The sequence below is a fragment of the Eurosta solidaginis genome, chromosome 3 (assembly GCF_040869045.1).
Source record: "Eurosta solidaginis isolate ZX-2024a chromosome 3, ASM4086904v1, whole genome shotgun sequence".
Classification (NCBI taxonomy): domain Eukaryota; kingdom Metazoa; phylum Arthropoda; class Insecta; order Diptera; family Tephritidae; genus Eurosta; species Eurosta solidaginis.
In genome coordinates, this window is record NC_090321.1 from 137,392,829 (window position 1) to 137,417,969 (window position 25,141).

At 41.1% G+C, this 25,141-nt stretch overlaps 1 long non-coding RNA gene across 1 annotated transcript; it reads left to right on the forward strand.

Annotated features, from left to right (window-relative positions):
• Positions 1 to 21,868: 21,868 nt before the first annotated feature.
• On the forward strand, positions 21,869 to 23,376 carry LOC137246654 (uncharacterized). The gene is made up of 2 exons (XR_010951628.1): positions 21,869 to 22,077; positions 23,081 to 23,376. It is a non-coding gene; the product is annotated as an uncharacterized lncRNA (long non-coding RNA).
• The last annotated feature ends 1,765 nt before the right edge of the window (positions 23,377 to 25,141 follow it).

Here is a 25,141-nt window from a genome sequence, read left to right on the forward strand (position 1 = left end):
CCGGGTACCCCTAGAATGTGTTTATAAAATATGAATACCAAATGAAAGCTGTTTATGAGTGCTTTAGTAGAGGGTAATTTTCATACCCCTGGGTGACTAGGGTCTCGAGATATTGGCGAAAACGTGGACCCGGGTACCCCTGGAATGTCTTTATAGAATATGGATAACAAATGAAAGCTGGTGATGAGTGCTTTAGTAGAGGGTAATTTTCATACCCCTGGGTGGCTAGGGTCTCGGGACATAGGCCAAAACGTGGACCCAGGTACCCCTAGCATTTGTTTATAGGATATGGATATCAAATAAAATCTGTTGATGAGTGCTTTAGTAGAGGTGATTTTCATACACCTGGGTGACTAGGATCTCGAGATATGGGCCAACATGTGGACCCGGGTACCCCTAGAATGTGTTTATAGGATATGGATATCAAATGAAAGCTGTTGATGAGTGCTTTAGTAGAGGTGATTTTGATACCCCTGGGTGACTAGGGTCTCGAAATATAGGCCAAAACGTGGACCCGGATGCTCCTAGAATGTGTTTTTACATTATGGGTATCAAATTGAAGCTGTTGCTGTATGCTTTAATACAGAACAAATTTTACACCGCTGGGTGACTAGGGTCTCGAGATATAAGCTAAAACATGGACCCGGATACACCTAGAATGTGGTTTTACATTATGGGTATCAAATTGAAGCTGTTGATGTGTGCTTTAGTACAGAGTAAGTTTTACACCGCTGGGTGACTAGGGTCTAGAGATATCAAATTGAAGCTGTTGATGTATGCTTTAGTACAAAGTAAGTTTTATGCCGCTGGGTGATTAGTGTCTCGAGATATAGGCCAAAACATGGACCCGGATACCCCTACAATGTGTGTGTATTATGGATATCAAATGGAAGCTGTTGTTGAGAGCTTTAAAGCAATTTTCATTGTGATATTCTATTTAGTCGCATCAACCTGGCAAAACTGATAAATATGCATGGGAAGCCGCACCTATTTACATATCCATGTCCTATTCGATTTGCCTGAAATTTGGTATATAAATTTGCCTATATTAGTATATACGATGCTTTTTTCCGGGAAGTAGACCAGAGACAGACTGGGACTGGGATTAGGACTAGGACTGGGACTGAGACTAAGACTCGGAGCGGGACTGGGACTGAGGCTCGGAATGGGACTGGAACGAAATACATACCACCCTCTGGGCCTGGCAATAAGATATGAAGAAGAATGAGAAAAACTTGAGAGAAGAGAAAAGAGAGAAAGAGAATAGGACTGAGAAAAAGATAGAATGAGACGAAGAGGGAGATAGATGAAGCGAAAAATACGGAGGGAGAAGTGAATACAAAGTTTAGGAAAAGCGTTGAGGGGCGAGGGCAGAGTCAGACGGAAAAAGCGTATTAAAATGTATGCAGATAGACCAAATTTAGGGCAGAACAACGTGTGCCGGGTCTGCTAGTGTGTATATAAAAAAAGAAGGTAAGTAAGGACAAATGAAGTCTGTAAAATTTTTTTTCTATCTTATTTTTCTTACTTATTATTTTTGTTTTTAATATATATTTTAAAAGCCGTTTTTTTCTGGCGCGCAAAGCACGAGAACGGCCGAACCAATTGAGATTAAATTTTGAGCATAGATTTGGTGATGGCTCGACATGGTTATAGGCTAAAAAACTGCAAAGATTTAGAAACGTTTTTGAGATATCGACCAAAATGTGGACAAGCATAACTCTATAATGTGTTCATACGATATGGGTATCAAACGATAGGCATTGACAAGGACATTAATGCAAGGTAGTTTTAATTTTGTTATCTTAGTTGGTTTGGGAGATATCGAAAATGTGGACCAGGGTAACCTCAGAAGATTTATATACATATATTATGGGTATCAAAGAAAAGTTCTTGACGGTTACATCTATACAAAACCGTTTTTATTGAATATTTCTTATTTTTGGAGATATTAATGCAAATATGAGGGTGAAGGTGGGGTGAGGGTGAGGGTGAGGGTGAGGGTGAGGGTGAGGGTGAGGGTGAGGGTGAGGGTGAGGGTGAGGGTGAGGGTGAGGGTGAGGGTGAGGGTGAGGGTGAGGGTGAGGGTGAGGGTGAGGGTGAGGGTGAGGGTGAGGGTGAGGGTGAGGGTGAGGGTGAGGGTGAGGGTGAGGGTGAGGGTGAGGGTGATAGTGAGGGTGGAGTAGAATGAGAACGGGAGTTAGGGGAAGCAGCAGAGGGGAGAGGAATCAAAAGCGCCGGGAAAGGAGATGATAAATCGTACACCTGCATTTATTTACTTGCGATGGGGATTGCAATTTTGCCGTCTAATCATTATGTCATTGACTATAATGTCACTTTATCAGCTGTTATTCAAAAAATACGAATTTAGTTTTAGACAATTCGTTACGATTTTCGGTTTGTTTGAAAGTTAATATTTGCGTATAAGTATTTTTTTACTTTTGTGAAAGTTTATGTAGCGAATGTGTGTGCATTTGAAAAATAACTTAAACTAATTACAATCTGTGAAAGTTAGTTTTTACGATTTGAAAAACGCCGAAAGTGCGAATGAGACTATCCCGGAAAACACCGCACAATCGTGCTTCATATCGTGTAGAAGAACGGGTGCGGGCATGATGCAATTACAAGGTGACTGACGCTGGCAGCTTACCTTTCTAATCCGCCATCTTGAACTCCCACTATGAAACTCAATTTGACTCTTTGCTAAACTACTTTCTCATTCAGAAGAAAAATTCTTTTAAAAACAATACAAATCTATTTTTTGGAGAAGTATGCAACGGCATACCTTTCTCCAATTCTATTTTGTGCTGACTTTTCTATCATTCAAACCTGTGACAATTCTAACAAAATAATTGTTTATTCAACAAAATTATTGAAATTGCCAAATTTTCGGCGTTATATGATGATAAGATGTTTTATAATTTTAATAATAGCGATATATATCGTTTTAAATATGTTTTCACAGCTTTATTTACAGGACTTGGTGACGATAATGCTTGAGACCAGATGTCGTGCAAACAGACGGGCATATAAACACAAACACGACGTGCCACCCATTGCCATCACCTCCACAGAGATTGAAGAAGCCATCAAAAAGGCCAAGCCCTCTAAATCAATAGGCCCAAACGTTATAGCCATGTCAATAATAAAACACCTTTGCGATTAGAGAGTAGGCTACCAATCTTTCGTTCAATCCTTTGCCACTCCAAAGCAAAAGTAATGCTGTACGACAGCATGACTGCCTTAACACATGTCCAAAAAAGGAAGGGTGTCAAAAGACGTGTTTTGGTACCAGGATCGCTAATTCGAAATCGAAAAACAAAAGTTTTCAGTATTCATATTTTATTTATTCATATTTTTCCTGCGCAGAACACCTTTCTGCGTTCTGCGGTCCACCAACGGGTTTGGATCAAAATTAAATCCGTGCAAATCCCTTTGTACACAAAATATTTTCCTGTGTACAATATTACAATAACCACATGAAAAGTTTCAATTTATTTTGCAAATATACCCTCACAGAAGCTAAATTTTAATATTCGTAATCCTATGTCGAAAACGCAATGATAATTCCACTACTAAATCCTGGGAAGGCAGCTAATAAAGGTGAGTCATATCGACCGATATCACTCCTTTCGCCAGTTGCAAAGACGGGAACCCGTCCTGCTCCCTCATTTCACTGCGAATCTTCGCTTAGCCTCCCATCAGCATGGCTTCCGCAAAATGCATAGCACTACCGCCGCGCTAAACGCCATAAACACCCAGATAAATAACGGACTGAACTAGGAATAACCCCATCAACCATGGCACGTCACTCCAAGACATAGAATGTTCACTCCTTTCCCTTTGTCTTAAAAGATGGACCGCAAATTATCTGAATGGTCAGCAAGCGTCGGTTCAATTAAGGGACGAAACATTAGGGTTGTTATGGTTACGCATCTTTAGTGGAGCAGCAACGAAGGCAGTCGACATGATTTAGTGGTGCTCTGTGGCTAGTCATGTCGGCTGGGCGGGGTTCTTGCCAACCTTGCCGTCCTGGGCCATACACAGAAAAAAATCCTATCATGCCTTTAAAAACAAAAACTGACAAAAAGCGCAGAGCCGAATCAAAACGCTTATAATTCAAAATAAAAACGGCATTCGGCAGAACCGCATGCTACGGACAGACCGTTAAATTCAATTCAAAATTCGAAATTCAAAACGCGGAAGAAAGAAAACAAAAACACTTAACCGAACCGGAAATTATCGGTTACCATTGCTGTAAATCCAAGACATTGAAAAAACCGAAAATTGAAAAGAAAAAAGGCCGAATATACTTGGAGGCGCCGCGGGTGTTGTAGCGACGCCCGGTGCTGATCCCACCCTCAAAACCATGGCACCTATATTTCGGTGGCCCCTTACCTGAAATGCCTAAGTGCCTTCTACGTCAAAAAGAACGCCAACATTCCCATTTTAAATTACAAATTTTATTTAAAATTCATTGTAAAACAATTTAGTGAAAACTTATTCGAAATGTAATATTATATATATAGGTTTAACCGAAACCCGGTAACCCTCTGAAGACTAAAGCTAACTAATGGTTAATCTTAGGGAGTCAAAATCAAAACATAAAAACTGTCTCCTCCTTGATAATTACTTTGATTCTATATCTACTTCACATTTGGTTAATGAAGATAGAGAAAAAGCAAATTTTAATCTAAGAAGAATAGTTAATCTGTTTTGATGTTGATTTTGTAGGACAATATTTCTTACAGGCGCTCTGATATAATACTTTGATTGATTGCCACGATTACATACATGACAATAAATGCTATAGAACTAAACCTATTATACTACGGGTTATTCAAAATATTTTAAAGAAAACCCTAAAGCAAAAAAAAAAGAAAGATAAATGAACCAATTGTGTGTGTATTGACCGCGTTATATACACCTTTTAACGGTTATTACAACACAAAAGTAAATATATTCATACTTAAGGTTTTTGGGTTATTCGTTTGTTGGTTTTGTTGCAGCTACTTAGTTTATTTCCTTACTTATTTATTGTATTTATTTATTTTAATTTAGTTTTAGTTTATTTTAATTTGAGTTAGATTAAGTTTTATTGTTATTGTATTTTTATAACTATTATTTTATTAAATCTGATTTTATTATAGTTTATTTTATTTCTGGTATATCTAGTCTAATTTTATCGTATTTTGTTTTGTAATTTCTATTAATATTATTTATAATATCTATTACCTTGCACTCACCGGCGTGACCCCAAATCGTCGACACGTAGGTGTTTTTACACCCTCCCTCCCTCATGTAGGGGCGGAGCCTCTTCGTGGTGGCACCTGGTAACGCTTCGGCGGCTAAATCGAGCGGCGACCTTTTTTCCACCCCCCTTAACCCTATCATCCTTTCTTTTTTCTCTTCCTTTTTCTTTCCCTTCCTCCTTAATGGGCTGGATCAAGGTGTTATACGACCCGTGCCGAGGATCAGCCTGGCTGGGGGCCCATAAATAGCCCAGTCGCTAACGGAGTGCATCGAATACCGGGCGACCTTCGATGCTATTAAGCCTTACCCGGACATCGCGGACCTCTGTCCGGGTGGACCTTTCCCTTTCTCCGCTACTCCTGGGATGTAATTTAGTATGGAGGAAATATTATATAAAAATAATAAGGAGGGCGGCTCTCCTAATAAGAAGCCGACACGAGCTTGCTCCGCAAAGGCTACGGCTCAGCCGGGCCCCAAGTTAGCTGAGAGAACTCCTCAGAGGTTCGCTGCTGTAGCGGCAGACAGACACAAAAGGGCCGAGAGATTATCCGGTTCGAGTAGTCCGACGGCCAGTACCTCTCATGGAGGGGATACTGACCGGGAGGCCATCAGTGCTACTACCGCCCCTCCCTTGGCCCCCACCAGCAGGCCCTCCACCCAGCGACAAGCGTCTGGTGGCTCGACTGCTGGGGGCCTTAGGGGGGGGGGGGGGGGGGGTCTGCTATAGGGCCAAGGGCCAATCTAGGCAGGATAGGGCTGAGAGAAAATCCAGCACGGGTATTCCGAAGGCCGGTACCTCGCGGGGAGGGGCCACCGACCGGCGGCCTTTGGGGCGGCTGCCGCCCATCTCGTAGCCACCAGCACGGCTGCCACTCGGCGGTTTGGCTTCTGGGGGCTCCAGGGATGTTATGTATGGACAGGGTCGAGCGATGAAGCATCGAAGCGCCAGCGGTCTATGGATGAATCCAACCCTACGGCACCGAAAAGGGCCAAGACGTTAAGGTCAAAAAAGACAACCCTGGTCCGCCGCCTTCTTATACCGATTCGGGGTGGTTCCCGGGCAATATTAAACTGATTGCATGTGACGACGCCAGGTCGGCGAAGCTTTACAAAGCCGCCGTCTCGCTGATAGGTGAGGTGTATCCGGGCGTGCGCCTAAAGGTAGTGGAGGCGTGTGATATATCCTCACGACCAAGGGCGAGAGCCTGGGTTACAGTGACGCCAACGGACCCAGCTGATATCCTGCAGCTGCTCCAGGAGTACAACCCGGGTCTACCGACCCAAAAGCGCTTCCCAAGGCAGTCGGTTCTATGTACCGGAGCGACTCGGGATTTTTCCCGACCAAGGACTGTCATTTCAGTGTAACCCCATTTAATTTGTTTCGTCCCTCCCACAAATTGTCATCCTCCCAGCAGCTCCTTGCAGCAGGACTGCTCCATATTCTCTTGCTCCGGGAAGGTATCGAATCCAATCCGGGTCCGTCTCCTGACCCCGGTCCTGAGAAATGGTTTTGCTGCATCTGCCGGAAAAGAATCTTTTTAGGACGGTCATACTCTGTTCAGTGTGTCTCGTGTAAGGGATGGTTGCATCGGACAGGTTGTTCTGGGCTTGATCCCAAAACCCGACGTCCACGTAACTTTTATAAATCTTTTGTGGCTCCTTGCTGTTCACGCCCAAGGGCGCCCCGTAGTCTACGTCTAAGCGCCCCCCCATTACCTTCCAGCAGCCCCGCTGCTCAGCAAGCCACAACAAGTACCCGCTGCTGCTCGCGCCTTACGGCGCCAACAACTCAAACAGCTGCTACCACTCATAACTACCATCTTCGCAGTAGAGTCGGAAGCAATGCTGAGCAACAGCCCCTGCCCCCGTCTTCTCCCCCCCCCCCTCTTTTCCCGCAGCAATCGTGTAGGTCAGGGAAACAGACTCTTAGTCCCTACCTCCGTTTGCACCGTTTGCCAGCACAGAATATATATGTTTGCGACATCCGCCCAATGCAGCTCCTGCCTTGGGTGGTGCCACTTTCCTAGATGTTCTGGTCTCCGCGACGGCAACCCCTCGACGGGCTTCATCGCGCCATGTTGCCAGGTCGCAAACCCAAATCATCCGGGTACCCCAATGTTTGCCCAAGGACGCCCAGTCCCAGGGCCACAACAGCAATTGCGTCCTGGCCTTCCTCAACCCAGGCGTAGTCACCCGTCACTTACCCCCAGAGTGGCGACGTCTCCCCTCATGCACTTCAGAATTCTGCAGTTAAACTGTAATGGACTAACTGGGAAGATCACGGAGATAGTCAATTTCATGAAGCGGCACAACATCCGCATTGCTGCGATTCAAGAGACTAAACTCACAGCACGATCTGCATTGCAGACCTGCTCTGGGTATAATGTCCACCGAAAAGATCGCGAGAGCGGAAATGGAGGCGGCCTCGCGTTTATAATACACCACTCTGTGCAATATCACATATTTGATCCTGGCATCGACCGCAGGGACAACGTCTTAGAACGTCAAGGCCTATCTGTCCGGTCAGGCGATGCAAACCTAGAAATCATCAACATCTACATCCCCCCTGCCACCTGTTGCCCCGGTGGATACCGCCATAATATCAGAGCCTTACTCACTGGAAACAATCGCATTATTTTAGGCGACTTCAATGCCCATCATGATCTATGGCATTCAAATTTGCGGGCGGACAGTAGGGGCGAGATGTTGGCGGATCAAATAGAAGAAACGACGTTCTGCACAATAAACGGAGACGCCCCCACACGTATGGTAGGAAGCTGTCACAGTTCGCCAGATATCTCAATCGTGAGCGCAGAACTCGTAAACTGCGTCAACTGGCAGCCGATGGTATCATTGGCATCCGACCACCTGCCTATACTTGTTTCGCTCGAGCGTACCGCCGACTTCATCGTCGCCGAAAAACGCACTTTCATAAACTTTAAAAAAGGAAAGTGGGAAGAATATAAATCCTTTACAGACAACCTCTTTGCTGCCCTCCCTATCCCGACTGATGCCCGCCAAGGGGAGCGTGCCTTCCGCAAGGTCATTGAATCCGCCTCGGCACGTTTCATTCCCGCCGGGAGAATTACCGAAATCCGGCCCCACTTCCCGGCGGAGGCCGCAAACTTAGCGAGAGAACGTGACCTTATAAGGCAGCTTGATCCAGGCGACCCCCAAATAAGGGATATAAACCAACGCATCAGATTGCTTGTGGATGAACACAAGAGGGCAAAATGGGAGGAGCACCTAAGAGGTTGTAACCTCTCTACCGGTGTGGGTAAACTTTGGTCCACCGTAAAGTCCCTATCGAATCCGACTAAGCACAAAGACAAAGTTTCCATCGCCTTTGGCGACAAAGTGCTGTCGGATGCGAAAAAATGCGCGAGCGCTTTCTGCCGACAATATATAATGCATTCTACGGTCGACAAAGTTAGACGGAGGGCCAACAGACACGCACATAAACACAAATTCAGCGCGTCACCAATCACCATCACCGCTAAAGAGGTTGAGGGCGCCATTGGTCGCGCTAAACCATCCAAAGCAGTGGGCCCAGACGGCATAGCCATGCCGATGCTTAAAAGCCTAGGGAAAGAGGGTTTCAAATATTTAGCGCAGGTCTTCAACCTGTCTCTTTCCAACTTTGTCATACCCGAGAAATGGAGAATGGCCAAGGTGGTCCCGCTACTAAAGCCTGGTAAACCAGCTAACATAGGAGAGTCGTATCGTCCGATATCTCTCCTATCGCCAGTAGCAAAGACGCTCGAAGCCATTTTGCTCCCTTATTTCCAAGCAAATTTGCAACTAGCCTCCCATCAGCATGGCTTCAGAAAACTCCACAGCACTACCTCCGCGCTAAATGCCATTAGCACCCAGATAAATTGCGGTTTAAATCAAAACCCCCACCATAGAACAGTACTCGTAGCGCTAGACCTATCAAAAGCTTTTGATACGGTCAACCATGGCTCGTTACTGCAAGACCTGGAAGGGTCTACCCTTCCCCCATGTCTTAAAAGGTGGACCGCAAATTATCTGGGTGGTCGGCAGGCATTGGTGCTATTTAGAAACGAAACATCAAAGCCTAGGAGAATTAAACAAGGGGTGCCACAGGGTGGTGTCCTATCCCCACTTTTGTTTAATTTCTACATATCTAAGCTACCTTCACCACCGGAAGGAGCCACAATCGTTTCCTACGCCGATGACTGCACAGTAATGGCCACAGGCCCAGGCCCACAGATCGATGAGCTATGCAATAAAATAAACGGCTACCTCCCTGATCTCTCCAGTTTTTTCGCCTCGCGAAAGCTGGCATTATCACCGACTAAATCTTCCGCGACCTTATTTACAACATGGACGTCCCAAATGTCGACCATTTTGAACATCCACGTCGATGGCTCTACGCTACCGACTGTCCTACACCCCAAAATCTTGGGTGTGACGTTTGATCAGGATCTACATTTTGGTGAGCACGCAGCAGCAATTGTGCCGAGAATTCAGAGCCGTAACAAAATCCTCAAATCCCTTGCTGGCAGTACCTGGGGAAAAGATAAAGAAACGCTCATGACTACATACAAAGCAATTAGCCAGCCGATTACGTGCTATGCGTCACCCATATGGTCGCCAAGCCTAAAAATTACCCACTGGAAGAAGCTACAGGCCTCCCAAAATACTGCTCTCAGAATTGCCACGGGCTGTCTTCTTATGTCCCCAGAACACCATCTACATAATGAGGCGAGAATACTCCCCATCAGGGAAAGAAACGAGATGCTGACCAAACAGTTCCTGTTGAATACCCAGAAACCTGGGCATCCCAACAGACATCTGATTGACGAGCCAGCACCGCCTAGGGGCTTAAGGAGTCATCTCCGTAAGCATTTTGAGGAAATACGGCATCTGAGAACACAGCCGTATGAAGCGAAAAAACACAAGCAGGTCCTTGGTGAACTCCACAAACAGGCGTCGGACCTTTATGCCGGGAATTGCCCGGTGAACCCAGTACTCAAAGTAAAGTATCCAAAACTTGCGGAGGAGGAACGCATACTCCCCAGGGAAACGCGTGTCACTCTGGCTCAACTTCGTTCTGGATACTGTAACAGGTTAAACTCTTACCTATCCAGAATCAACCCCGACATACAAAATGTATGCCCCGCTTGCAATGTGTCCCCACATGACACCAACCATCTCTTTAATTGTAATGTGGAACCAACGCCTCTAACACCCCTTTCCCTATGGTCCACCCCTGTTGAAACAGCAAGTTTCCTTGGACTCCCGTTAGAGGATATTGATGGCAGTTTGTGATCGGTCGCGTCTGTTAGGTGGGGCGAAGCACTGCTACAACAACAACAACAACAACCGACCCAAAAGTGGAAGGTGGTTAACGTGGAGAAGACTGAACGGGCCACGATGCAGATAGTCCTGCTGCTCGACAGCGCAAGCGTCGAAGCGTTGAAAAGGCTTCAAGATTGAGGGTCGGCTTCTGGAGGATGCCGATTCGGACGCGACGCTCGTGGAGGAGAGCGCAAACAAACAGTGATTCGGGCCCTCCAAATAAACCTGCGTCACTGCAAAGCAGCATCAGCTGCACTCCTACTGCACCTGTCTTCAGGTGCGGTGGACATCGTACTAGTCCTGGAGCCGCGGATCGCTGGCAATAGGATCTGTGTCCTGCGGACACCAACATATAAGCTTTATATCGCTCAGGAAAAGGGTGAGCCTCGCACATTTATATTGGCTAAGTATACTCTTAATGTTTTTCTTATACCCAATTCTAGCGATGGGGATCTGACAGCGGTTAGCGTCGAGGTGCTAGGGAGGAGCTTTAAACTTGCTTCCTTCTACCTAGCGCACGATCACCAAGGCTCTTTACCACCGGATAATTTCAGGGAGAGCGGCAAATCCATGAAACGATTTCATCCTACTCGAACACGACGCCAATGCTCATCACGCCCAGTGGGGCAGCAGTGATACAAATGACCGATGTGAGTCTTTATTTAACTATCTTTTAGGCACTAATCTAAGTATATGTAATAGGGGAAATGATCCCACTTTCATTGCGAGGAACCGCGAAGAGGTGCTTGACATAACCCTGGTCACAGACCCTTTCAGTGACCTGATCGTTTCATGGAGAGTTCTAAAAAGCACTACTTTTCTGACCATAGATATATAAGCTTTTCTATATCACAGGCGCACAGAAGTCCCAAGTACATAAAAAATATTAGAAGAACGAACTGGGGCTACTATAAGAAGATAATAGGTAAAAAGCTATCTGAAGAGGTGCGAGCCCCAGAAAGCGAGGAGGAGCTAGACGTGTTTGTAAATAATTTCAGTTAAAAATGTAGGAATGCTTTAGATATGGCTTTCCCGACTAAAAAGGTTTTGGAAACTCACAAACCACCATGGTGGTCGTCCGATTTTGACAAGCTTAGGAAGTCATGTAGGGCGGGCTTTAATAAAGCAAAGCATGATGGACATGAATCCTCATGGCCTGCTTATAAAGCGAAAATAAATATATATGAAAAAGCAACCCGAAATGGAAAGCGATCCTCCTGGAGGCAGGATTGAATCCACATCCGCGGCCTCCCGGTTAAGGAAGGTGCTATCGAAATCTCCAACTAAGCTAAGTTACGTCGAAAAGCCGGATGGGCACTGGACGGACTCCAGCGCTGAAAGCATAAACTTGCTAATGGATACACACTTCCCAGCAAGTGCAGGCATTTCTTCAAGTATTGTCAGCGGAGGGTCACCTAATGATCAGCTGATAAGCGAAATCACAGATGATAAAAGGAAAGATAGGGCTTTACAGAAATTCAAGCCCTATAAATCGCCGGGGCCGGATGGAATTTTTCCGGCTCAGCTACAGTATACTGCCGAACTTATAAGGCCCTGGATAAAAGGGATGTTTATAGGTTGCAAGAGGGCAATTGGCACCTCCTGGAGATTCTCCCCTAAGGTGACCTACTGGATATATACAGCCATTGTGCGCACGATTCTTCTTTATGGTGCCTTGGTCTGGTGGCCTGCACTAGCTAAAACTACCTATCTTAAAACGCTTCAAAAGGTGCAACGGAGTTCGAAGCTCTGTATCACCTGGGCTCTCGGCTCTACTCCATCTGAAGCATTCAACACAATGCTATACCTTCCACCTCTTGACCTGGTGGCGAAGGAAATAGCGGTCATCGCCGCTCTACGCATAAGGGAAACAGGTCTCAAATGGATGGTCAAATGGATCTAGTGGACACGCAACAATCCTGGGCACGAACGCCCAAGTCCCAATACCGGTGCGGACTGACTACTGCACGCCAAAGAACGTCTTCGTTAAAAAACTATAGTGTATATATACCATCGCGACAGGACTGGAATACCAGACAACATACGGTACCGGGTGCCATCAACATATTCACGGATGGTTCTAAGCTTGACGGGAAGGTGGGGGTCTCTTTTCGCCTACCAGATCACTGTAGTGTTTACCAAGCGGAAATGCTGGCAATACACAGGGCTGTGAACCATCTCGGGTCTATGCCTAAGGATGCTAAGCGGGTGTTTATTTTCTCAGACAGCCAGGCCGCATTAAAGGCCCTGGACTCTTTCGTCGACAACGCAAAGTCGGTCACTGAATGCCGAAGATCTCTTAACGAGATGGCTCAGCACTTCAGTATCAGCCTTATATGGGTACCTGGGCACAGGGATATTGAATGCAATTGCAGAGCAAACGAGCTGGCCAGAAGAGGCACCACCGACCATATCCTTCCGGGAAATGATTCGGTAGGTATACCCATGGCCACTTTCAGGCTTCGAGTGAACACAAGCACTATAAGAATTGCAAATGGACTATGGTCAGTAGGCCGGGTCGATTTGTGGGGAGGCAAAAAAAAATCGTCCATTGCTCTGTGAAAATCATATTCTAGGGATCAAAATAAGAAACTTTGCCGAAGGAACTATACCTCTAAAACGAATTCTGATGTTCCCAAAGTTGGGAACAAATTTTGAAAAATCCCACTTTGAAATGTCTATGTTTTTTCTTTTTGGAGTTTATTTTTCTCTTTAGAAGTTTATTTAGTCAGAACATATGTAAATGAAAAAATGAATTTAACTTAGTAATAGAAAAGAAATTAAAAAAAATTATTAGAAATTAGCGTTTTTACAACCCCCTTTTAAAACCAAGGCATCACTGTGATGCATTTGCATGTCGTAAACATAGTTGTGTGGGTTTTTTATTCAACGTTTTAAAAAATGAAGGTATCACTGTGACACAATTGCAGATCGTAAAATTGCTTGTGTTGTTTTTTTTAAGCCATCATGTGAGGATAAAATCCCCCAAATTAACTTTTTAATAATCATCTGGCAACATCTCAACATTGTTACTCACAATGATATTTAATTGTGAATATTAAAACAGAAAGAATAAAATATAAAAGTAATACGTCATGAGATATTGTAATGTAGTGTGTAAGAGTGAACCAGATATATGTGGGGTGAAACATGAAAAACGATTGCCAATAGTGACATCGACATTTTCATGTTAACACCGCCATCATTATAATTTTGGCAGTGCGACGTGATATAAGTCTTTTTCCCGAAAGTACATAAAAAACCAATTTTTAATAAAAAAGGAAATTAAAGTTCACAGTATAAAAAACAAGTTTTTATTTATGGGAGTTTGGCGTAGGAGACCGCCCCGAAAGTTTACAAATTAGATACAAATGGGCACCATCTGGAGGCGGCGCCCTCCAAGGCGATATAACCGCACATTTTGGGGTAGCAGCCGAGTTCACATGGCGACCGTGAGGCTGGAGCCTCGTTCTCTTCAATTTTGGCATCGTGGCGTACCGGACATTTTTTTGGACAGCAGCGGTGAGTAGAGTGGAGAAAAGTGGAAAAGTGTTGGTCAGTGAAACTAAATTATTAGAACAAAATTAAAACAAAGTTAATAAATTTATAATACAAAAACTTTAATGCAACGGAGATAACACAAAAAAAATTTCTACAATTATAATATAAAACACTAAATCTAAAAGAAATAATAAAAGAGAAATCAATCTACAATATAAATCCTAACGCTACGGAACTAATGGAAAATTTTACAATTATAATTCCACAAAACTAAATTTAACAGAGATAATAGAAGAAAACTGAGTATATAATGCAAAGAACTTAATCCTACGGATATAATCGGAAATTTTACGAAGTTTTTAAGGATTAAGTACAAAATTTACCAAAAGAGTAAAACCATAATATAAAACAATTTTAATCGATACAGAAATAAAACAAAATTTTCGAAATAATAAACTCAAATAAAATAAACAGAGATAATACAAACTAAGAACAGCGGGAATAGAAAGAAAATCGCTTTTCAAAAGATAATTTTAAAATACCTAATTCGCCTGAGTAAGAGAAAAACTGTACCAATCACATTTAATAACGGCATAACATCCGCCATATTCCTCCACCTACTCACATAACGGAACGCGAAAAACCACTCCACCAATACAACGCCATTTTTACCGCAATCAGTAGCAGCAACAACACCAGCAGCGGTTCAGGTCTGCCAGCGCAGCAGCAGCAGTGACGGAAACTAGCAGCAGCGACAATTAATTATATATGTATGTATTTAAAATTATTCTTGCTTACGGGTCTTTTTCTTCAAACATATATACTTATATAAAACATTTTAATTACCATTAAATGCAATGCATTCGCTTTTCATATAATTAACTTGGATTGTTTCAATAGCATATAAATTTTGGATTTTTGATATTATGGTGGTTTTCGAAAAAACCAATTAATTTTTTGATACATACGGTGGTTTTCGAAAAAACCCAATTAATTTTTCGGTACATGCGGTGGTTCCGTTAAAAACCAAGTAATTTTTTTTGACAATATGCGGTGGTTCCGTTAAAAAACAATTTTTTTAATACATGCGGTGGTTCCGTCAAAAACCAAATTGAGATTTTTTTGAATAAAGCGGTGCGTCCGTGATTACATTTTGAGACTTTTAACAATTAATACGTACATACTTTTCAGCCATTTTAAAATCATAAATTTTTATAAATTTTTTTTTCATACAAATTTACTGCAGTTTCAATTAATTCTTCTAATAAATTGTTAAATATTTCTTTAATTTTTCCTTCGCTCTTTTTCCTCAACAATTTAGCTTCAAATATAAATTCAACATTCAAACAAGTGCTTTAGTAATTTCATATGTACAACCTTAGAAGTGGTAGACAAGTGCAAAAAACTTCAGATTCAGAATCCGATTCAGATAAATCAGGCTCAAGCTACGAAAGTTTAGCTTCATCTTCGACCGAAAAAGTCACAAACCAGGAAAATAGATTTTCTTTATCAACAGATTTTCCAGGCTTCGAAAATTCTTCCATTAAAAATTCAACTTCTAATTTAGTTTCAAATCTTAACGATTCAAATAGTGAAATATTAACTTCAACTTCTCCTACTTTAAAATCAGATCTTAACGATCCAATTAGTACAAACGTGGCCTCATCTTCTGCTAATTCAGCTCCAGATCTTACCGATCAAATCATGGCAACTCCAGAGGAAAAGATAATTTTTATTAACACATGTACTAATTCTATTAGAGAAAACTACAGTGGTGATCCACTAGCACTTGATTCTTTCATAGACCAAATTGCATTACTCGAACAATTCGCTACTGCAAATTTAACCGATACTTTTATAGCGTTCTTAAAATCAAAATTAGAGGGTAAAGCTCGTGAAGCAATACCAACACAAGTAACTTCAGTTAATGAAATTAAAACAGCTCTGCGTAATAAGATCAAACCAGACAACTCGAAAGTTGTAGCAGGGAGAATTGCAGCGTTGCATGTTAGCGGTAACAATTATACAGATTTTGCCAAAAAAGTTGAAGATTTAGCTGACTCACTTGAGCAGTCTCTTATTATTGAAGGGATCACTCAAACGAAAGCTCATGAAATGGCAGTCGAACAAACTGTTAACGTGTGTCGTTTAAACGCAAAATCCAATTTAGTAAAAACCATTTTAGCCTCAACGCCATTTACTGATCCGAAAGACGTAGTAGCAAAATTAATTGTAGAACAAAACAACGAAGTAACTGAACGTCAAGTTTTAGCTTTTCGATCACGTGGTAACAACACATTTAGAAATTCACGTGGTAGTTATCGAGGTTTTTACCCAAACCGCGGCTATACTGGTTATAGAAATAATAGTACATTTTCATATAATAGTAACCTATAACGGTAACAACAATCAAAGATATAGAAATTATAACGGAAATAGATACCAGAATAACAACAGTAATAATATGCGTCCAATTACAAATTCCAATTCAAATATAAATAATGGTAACAATAGAGGTAACAATTCGAGATCAGCCAATGGTAGAGGTCGAAACGCAAACGTTCGCGCTTTAAACGCCAGCGCCCCTCAGGAGCGAACACTGAGGGAGGACGAACTAAGCCAGTAAGCGAACTTCCCTCACTAATAGGCCTCTATTGTTTAAATTTAAGTTACTCTGATTTCATAGAATTGCAACTAAACGAGTCACAAAAATTTTGTTCTTTCCTAGTAGACACTCAAGCGGACATTTCCTTAATAAAAATATCATGTCTAGACAGAAATATTGCCTTAAATACGAACGACATTATTAACATTACCGGTGTCACTTCAAATTCAGTTTCCACTTTAGGTAAAATTACAGCAAATTTAAATTTTTCTAACTTTTCTATTAAACATACTTTACATGTAGTAAATGAAGACTTTAATATTCCATCGGATGGCATACTGGGTAAAGATTTTCTGAAAATTGACAAATGCATTATTAATTATGAAAGAAATAGTATTTCCTCTTGGGTAGGTAATGAAAAAGTCGCGATACCAATCATGCACGGAACAGAAAGCGACAGTTGTATCATTCCACCAAGATGTGGAATATTCAGACTTTTTGATTTAGGAGATTCACCCGAGCCACTCTTCGTGGACTCGCAGGAAATTGAAAAAGGGGTTTTCACAGCTAGGTGCATTGTTAATTCCAGTAACCCAATAATCAAAGTCATTAACACCACGGATGATATAAAGTATGTGAAGAGAAAAAGTATTAGGACAGAAAAAATTTCAAACTATGATATTTATACAATTAACAAGACAGAAACAGAAGACAAACGTACGAAAAAACTAATTTCGATTTTAAAAAATCAAATACCTCAACATGCTCCTAGTAAATTAATTGACCTTTGCATAGATTATGCCGACATTTTCGCTCTTGACACGGACAAAATGACTTTAAATAACTTTTACGAGCAAAAACTAAGATTGACAGACAACGATCCGGTATATGTTAAAAATTATAGATTGCCATACTCTCAACGCGAAGAAATAAATCGCCAAGTAAATAAGTTATTAGACAATGATTTGATTGAACCCAGTTATTCGAATTACAATAGTCCTTTGATTGTAGTCCCAAAGAAAGATACTAGGTCAAAAAGCATATCGTATGTGCGTAGATTTTCGCGCGGTAAACAAAAAACTCATTGCTGATAAATTCCCACTAGCTAGAGTTGACGATATTTTAGACAATCTGGTTAGAGCAAAGTATTTTTCCACATTAGATCTTTTTTCAGGATTTCATCAAATCCCCTTGCATCCTGACTCTCGTGACATTACGTCTTTCAGCACTGACCGTGGCGCATTTAGATGGAAAGTGCTTCCATTCGGCTTAAATATAGCACCAAATTCATTCTCACGAATGATGGCCATAGCTTTTTCGGGTATACCACCCAATGTAGCATTTTTGTACGTCGACGATATTATCGTCATAGGGTGTAGTGAATCACACCACATTAAAAATCTTTCAAAAGTTTTCGATACTTGTTGGTCTTTCAACCTCAAACTTAACCCAAATAAATGCAACTTTTTACGACCAGAAGTTACATTTTTAGGTCATAAATGTTCAGCCAAAGGTTTGTTGCCAGACGACTCTAAGATAAACGCAATTAAAAAGTATACAAAACCGACTGACAAAGACGCGGTACGACGATTTGTCGCGTTTGCAAACTATTACAGACGGTTTATACCTAATTTTGCGTCTCTGCCAGCGCCTCTGAACCGACTAAACAGAAAAAGAGTTGAATTCGTATGGGATGTTGAGTGCGAAAGAGCATTTTTATCTTTGAAAGCAGCGTTACTTTCACCAAAATTACTTCAATATCCAGATTTTACTAAACAATTCATTATCACGGTTGATGCTTCCACAACTGGATGTGGCGCTATTTTAAGTCAAGAACAGCAAGGTAGTGATTTACCAATTTGTTTCGCTTCTAAAGCATTTAATAAAGCCGAACAGAAAAAACCCATTATAGAATTAGAGCTTTTAGCTATCTACTTTGCAATTAAGCAATTTCGACCATACGTTTATGGCACTCATTTCATTGTAAAATCAGACCATATACCTCTAGTATACTTATTCAATATGAAAGACCCATCTTCAAAACTTTCAAGAATAAGACTGGAACTATCTGAATATAACTTTACTATTGTATATATAAAGGTTAAATCAAACGTTTGTGCTGATGCACTATCGCGTATAACAATCGATGAGATTAAAGAAGCTAACAAACAAATTTTGTCAGTACAGACAAGGGCAATGACAAAAAAGGCAAACGACAAAAATTTACATAAGAAAACAGACAAAAACGACGAAAAACGACTTACTTTACATGTCTACGACAAATTTTCATTCAATTTTTCAAAAAAGATTCCACGAATAAGATCTGCAATTAAAAAAAAAAAAAATAAATGTAAGGCGCGATAACCTCCGAAGAGATCTAAGGCCGAGCTTCTCTTCCAATTTGCGTCGTGCTCCTCTTGATTTTCCCTACAAATTGGCCGGACGGGACCTACATGTTTTATGCCGACTCCGAACGGCATCTGCAAAGCAGATGAGTTTTCACTGAGAGCTTTTCATGGCAGAAATACACCCGGAGTGCTTGCCAAACACTGCCGAGGGGCGACCCCGCTTAGAAAAATTTTCTTCTAATTGAAAAATCTTATTTCTAAAATTTTGATGTTGCTTTGCCCGGGAGTTGAACCCAGGGCATAGATCTGCAATTACGTATGATAAAAATAATAAAACAACAAATTTAAGAATTTTTCCGCATATTAAACATAAGAAACTCGAGTTGCTTAGTTTTGAGCTTGTTAACGAAATAATGACTTTAGAGAAATTACTTTCGAGGCTTGAATCAGAAGCCGGCAAACGCAAAATTAAGAAGATTGAATGGCCTAAAAACAATATTATGTTCGAACATTACACTATTACAAATTTCAAAAATATTGGAAATAAAATTTTAAAATCATTAGAAATTATCTTAACAGATCCAGTGGAGACAGTAACAGATGAAGATACAAAATTAAAACTTATGGAAATTTACCATAATGATCCCATTTCTGGTGGACATTGCGGAATGAAAAGACTTTAAGCAAAATTTTATTGGAAAGATATGACTCGTGATATATCGAAATATATCAAAAATTGTAAGGATTGTCTTTTAAACAAGGTTAAACCTAAAACAAAAGAAAAACTTGTTTTAACACCAACTCCTTGTAAACCATTCGATATAGTAGTAATTGACACAATAGGACACCAACTAATTGTAAACCATTCGATATACTAGTAATTGACACAATAGGACCCCTACCTGATTCCAAATATGGTAACAAGTTCGCACTTACCATGATTTGCGACATGACTAAATACCTGGTAACAGTCGCTGTACCAGACAAATCGCAAAAACAATCGCTTCAGCAATTTTTGAAGGATTCATTTTAACTTACGGCACAATGAATGCCATAAAATCAGATTTGGGCTCTGAATTTAAAAATGAATATTCGAAGAATTAACAAAGCTTTTAAATATTCAACATAATTTTTCGACTGCATACCATCATCAAACTGTTGGCACGATTGAACGTAACCATAGAGTTTTTAATGAATACTTACGTGCATATTTAAAAGACAATTTTTTCTGATTGGGATGTTTATTTAAAATATTTTACCTTCCTACACAACACTACGCGTAGCACAGTTTTCGACAATAAATTTTCGCCTTACGAGTTAGTCTTTGGGAAAAAGGCAACTTTGCCTAATGAATTGACAAAATAAACAATTGACCCAATTTATAATGTCGAGAACTATGCCAAAGAACTTAAGTTTAGGATGCAGAAAACGCACGAATTACAAAGTAAAAATCTGTACGATAAAACGGCACGACCTTTAATTGTAAAAATCGGAGATAAAGTACTTTTACAAAAAGAACCACATCATAAACACGAAAATATTTATCAAGGTCCGTTTATTATAACTAAAATTAACGAACCAAACGTAACTATTTTCGATGAAGTTAAAAACAAAGAAAAAGTGGTACATAAAAACCGCCTTAGTAAAGTAAATTAACATTACTTTAATACTCTCACTAAACCCTAAATTTGATTAATAAACAAATCCAAAATTTACTTACTAGCATTTAAGCAGCCACGAAGGCGCAAAAAATTGTTAAACCAAAAAAAAAACAAAAAAAAGCACAAATTTTGTATATTCAAATAAACCTTTTTATAAAATGGTCCGTAACAAAAAATACATATTTGATATGTAATACAAAATGTAAAACTTTAAATTGTATCTGTAAAACACAAATATTTACAAAAAAAAACATTCAACATATTTTGACGTAAATTAAAATATCATTAATATTTATACCTTTCGTTTAAGTTACAATGAACTATAAAAATGTAGCTAAAGTTTAACTATTCGATGTATAAAATCTTTTTTTTTTCAATTATTAATAAAAATGGTTCCGAACCAACGAATTAAAAAGGGGAGGTACACCCTAATATAAATATATATTCGTTTGTTCGCAACAATTTTTATAAAAAAAAAAATAAATGTAAGGCGCGATAACCTCCGAAGAGATCTAAGGCCGAGCTTCTCTTCCAATTTGCGTCGTGCTCCTCTTGATTTTCCCTACAAATTGGCCGGACGGGACCTACATGTTTTAAGCCGACTCCGAACGGCATCTGCAAGGCAGATGGGTTTTCACTGAGAGCTTTTCATGGCAGAAATACACCCGGAGCGCTTGCCAAACACTGCCGAGGGGCGACCCCGCTTAGAAAAATTTTCTTCTAATTTAAAAACCTTATTTCTAAAATTTTGATGTTGCTTTGCCCGGGGTGCGAACCCAGGGCATACGGTGTGGTAGGCGGAGCACGCTACCATCACACCACGATGGCAATTTTTATAAGTTATGGCAAAAGAAGAATATGACAAAATTGATCACTTTGTCAATTCTTCTTTTCCCCAAAAAGGGTGATGTGAGGATAAAATCCCCCAAATTAACTTTTTAATAATCATCTGGCAACATCTCAACATTGTTACTCACAATGATATTTAATTGTGAATATTAAAACAGAAAGAATAAAATATAAACATAATACGTCATGAGATATTGTAATGTAGTGTGTAAGAGTGAACCAGATATATGTGGGGTGAAACATGAAAAACGATTGGCAAGAGTGACATCGACATTTTCATGTTTCACCGCCATCATTATAATTTTGGCAGTGCGACGTGATATAAGTCTTTTTCCCGAAAGTACATAAAAACCCAATTTTTAATAAAAAAGGACATTAAAGTTCACAGTATAAAAAACAAGTTTTTATTTATGGGAGTTTGGCGTAGGAGACCGCCCCGAAAGTTTACAAATTAGATACAAATGGCCACCATATGGAGGCGGCGCCCTTCAAGGCGATATAACCGCACATTTTGGGGTAGCAGCCGAGACGGCGGGTAAGTCGGAGTTCACAACCACGACACAGAAGGTAGAATTGAAATTGCCCCTACCCAAAAGCTCGACCCAAAGGGGGGGACATCAGAATTCATTTTATAGGTATGGTTCCTTCGGCAAAGTTTCTTATTTTGATCCCTAGAATACGATTTTCACAGAGCAATGAGCGATTTTTAAATCGACCCGCCCTAATGGTCAGCCATATCATCGTGTGAGACTTCCAGGCAAACCTGGCCCTCATATGATAAGGGGCGCACACGAGTGCTTCTGATTTTAAACAATTCAGTTCTATCGTCCCTGATAAAGGTTCTAACAGGGCATTGCTTAATATGCACGCATGGTGCTGGAAGGGGGGCAACTACCTTCGACTATTGTCGCAGCTGCAGATGTACAGAAGAGGAAGAGAGTATCCAGCACCTTCTCTGTCATTGTCCAGCGCTTAGTAGGCGTAGGTTGGCTATCCTTGGTAAACCTTTTCTACATGACCTCGCTGAGGTCTCTAGCTATGAGGTAAAGGCTCTAGCAAAATGTATAATTACAACGAGGTGGTTAGACCCGCTTTAGGCAGGGTAGGGGTCCTCTTTGAGACCGTATAGGGTATTACAATGGGCCCATTGGTGGCCTAAGTAGTGAGCTGTCATAGTGTCCAGTTCAGCCCTTGCAACCTAACCTAACCTATAGGTTATTAAAAAAAATGGTAATTGTGCAGTTTAGGGGCCCGACCCTAAAATTGGGCCTTTTTTCGAGTGAGGTATCAAGAATCCGGAAGCGGAACTTAACTTTTTTTACCCGTTTAAAAGTTATCCGCGAAAAACTGTTCCATTGGGCACGTTTTGTTCTGGCACAATTACGTTACTGTAGGCACATGAATCAACTCAATTCCGATATTTGGCATATTAATGTTATTTGATATACACGAATTAATGAAAAATAACTGAATTTCACTTATTTATTCTTAGTAAGGAAACCCAAATATCAAAAAATTCGCTTATTTCTTTGTTGCAGTTAAACACATGAACACACACGAATGGAGGTTAATAGCTCAGCAACAATAGAAATTACTTATGCTTTCCTCTAGTCGGAACAATGCAAGGTGGTGGCGGCTCGACATAAATTCAGATAAACATCCATGCTCCATGGTTTTGCTTTTGTTGATGAATTTGCAATTTATTATACATATATAAGGAGATAAGTTTTTAAATTATCGAAGCAAAGTGCCGCAGCCACAAATCTATTCATTAAACTTAAAAAACCTTACAGGGGAAAATATATGTTTTATGACGCGAAATGAAAAGATCAAAGACATTTTTTCATTTAACGAAAAAGCGCCACAGGCAAAAATTTGGAATAAAAAATTGCGCGATTTTTTATTCCAAATTTTCATATTTTATGATACGATTTAAACGAGAGGGGAGGGAAGAGAAGAGAAGTGGAGAGAAGGAAAGGAAGGGAGGAGAAGAGGTGTGAAGAGAAGAGAAGGAAAGGGAAAAGAAGAGAAAGAAAGGGCGGAGAAGAAAAGGAAAGGGGGTTGAGAAGAAAATAGAAGGGAAGAGAAGAGCAGAGAAGATTAGAGAAGGAAAGGGTGGGGAAGAAATGGAAAGGTTGGAAAAAAGAAGAGAAGGGAAGAGAAGAAAAGATGAGAAAAGACTGCGCCTAAATAAAACTGAAACTTCCAAATATATGCCAGCATCACTTTTATTAAGATCATTCTGATATATAGAAGTCTATATCTATATCGATATAGCGCATGTATTAAATTACAATCCGGTAGTCACTCCTAAGTAACGTTTCCGTGGTCGGGTATATTCTTTAGGCCAACAGATGACACGAGGCTGGGAACGTGTGTAGAAGTCTAATCTTTCTTTTCGCGTAATACTTTCCACATAGTATTCCCCGTACTGTACTGGGCTTATGACGGGTCTCATAAAACGACATTGAAATGAAACAAAACCTGGGACAATACCACTCTTTTTGGTGCTGACCACAGAAATCGTCTTAAGGCATACGATTTGAAGTCACACACATAAAATATCCGGACCATTATCGGGAATGGTGCCACAGCATGGTTGATAAATGTTTTCACAAAGGAAACCCCTCACACCATCGCCAATCAATTGAAAAGCGCAGATTTTATGTCAGATGGAGGGGGGGGGGGGGGGGGGGAAAGTCTCGTCGTGCTGATGGTACCTGATGCGGAAAAAAGCGGGAATGCACAGGCACTGCTCACGCCATAATATACGTCATGTTGTTGTTGGGTGCGACCACTCACAAATTGTCGTCAAAGTCTTCAAACGGAAGTCCAAGGCAACTAGCAGTTTCAAAAAGGGTGGACCATAGCGAAGTTGGTGTTGGAGGCATAGGCTCCACATTACAATTGAAAAGATGGTTGTTGTCATGTGAAGGCCCGTCGCATGCAGGCCATACATTACGTATGTCGGGCTGATTCTGGAAAAGTAAGAGTTTAACCTATTACAGTATCCAGAACCAAGTTCTTGGTCGACTGCTCTCTTCTACTGAAAAGGTAGGATAGGTTATATTGATAAAGGGGTCACAGGGCGCATCCTGGCAAAAGCGTTTACCAATTCTGTGTGGAGTTTGCCTGCTTATGCTCGTCTGGATCAAACCAGTGTGTTGGTAGGTGCCGGATGTGATCATAGTGCTATGGATGTTCCCTTAAGCCTCTTTGAGGCGGGGCTAGATCAAGCAGTTGTTTGCTAGGGTGTCCAGGTTTGTGACACCTAAAAAAATTTTTCCGCATTTCGTTATGCTGTGGCAGTTCTGAGTGCAGCATTTTTGCAGGTCTGCAGTCTTTTCCAGTGTGTGTTTTTAGGACCAGGCTACCAAACGCGTAGCACACAATTGCATTTTACTAGTTAGCAACGTTTTTTATCTCTTCTCGGAGTGCAGTCGGCAAGCGACTTGAGGATTTTGTTGCGGTCGACGTCAAAGTCCAATATTTGCGCCATCTGTTCCTTCAAAGTCGTAAGCAGAATGGCCGTGGATTGGGGCGGTGATAGTACCAGGGCGCGCGAGGTGAAGAAACTTAACTGGGGAGATAGCAGTTTA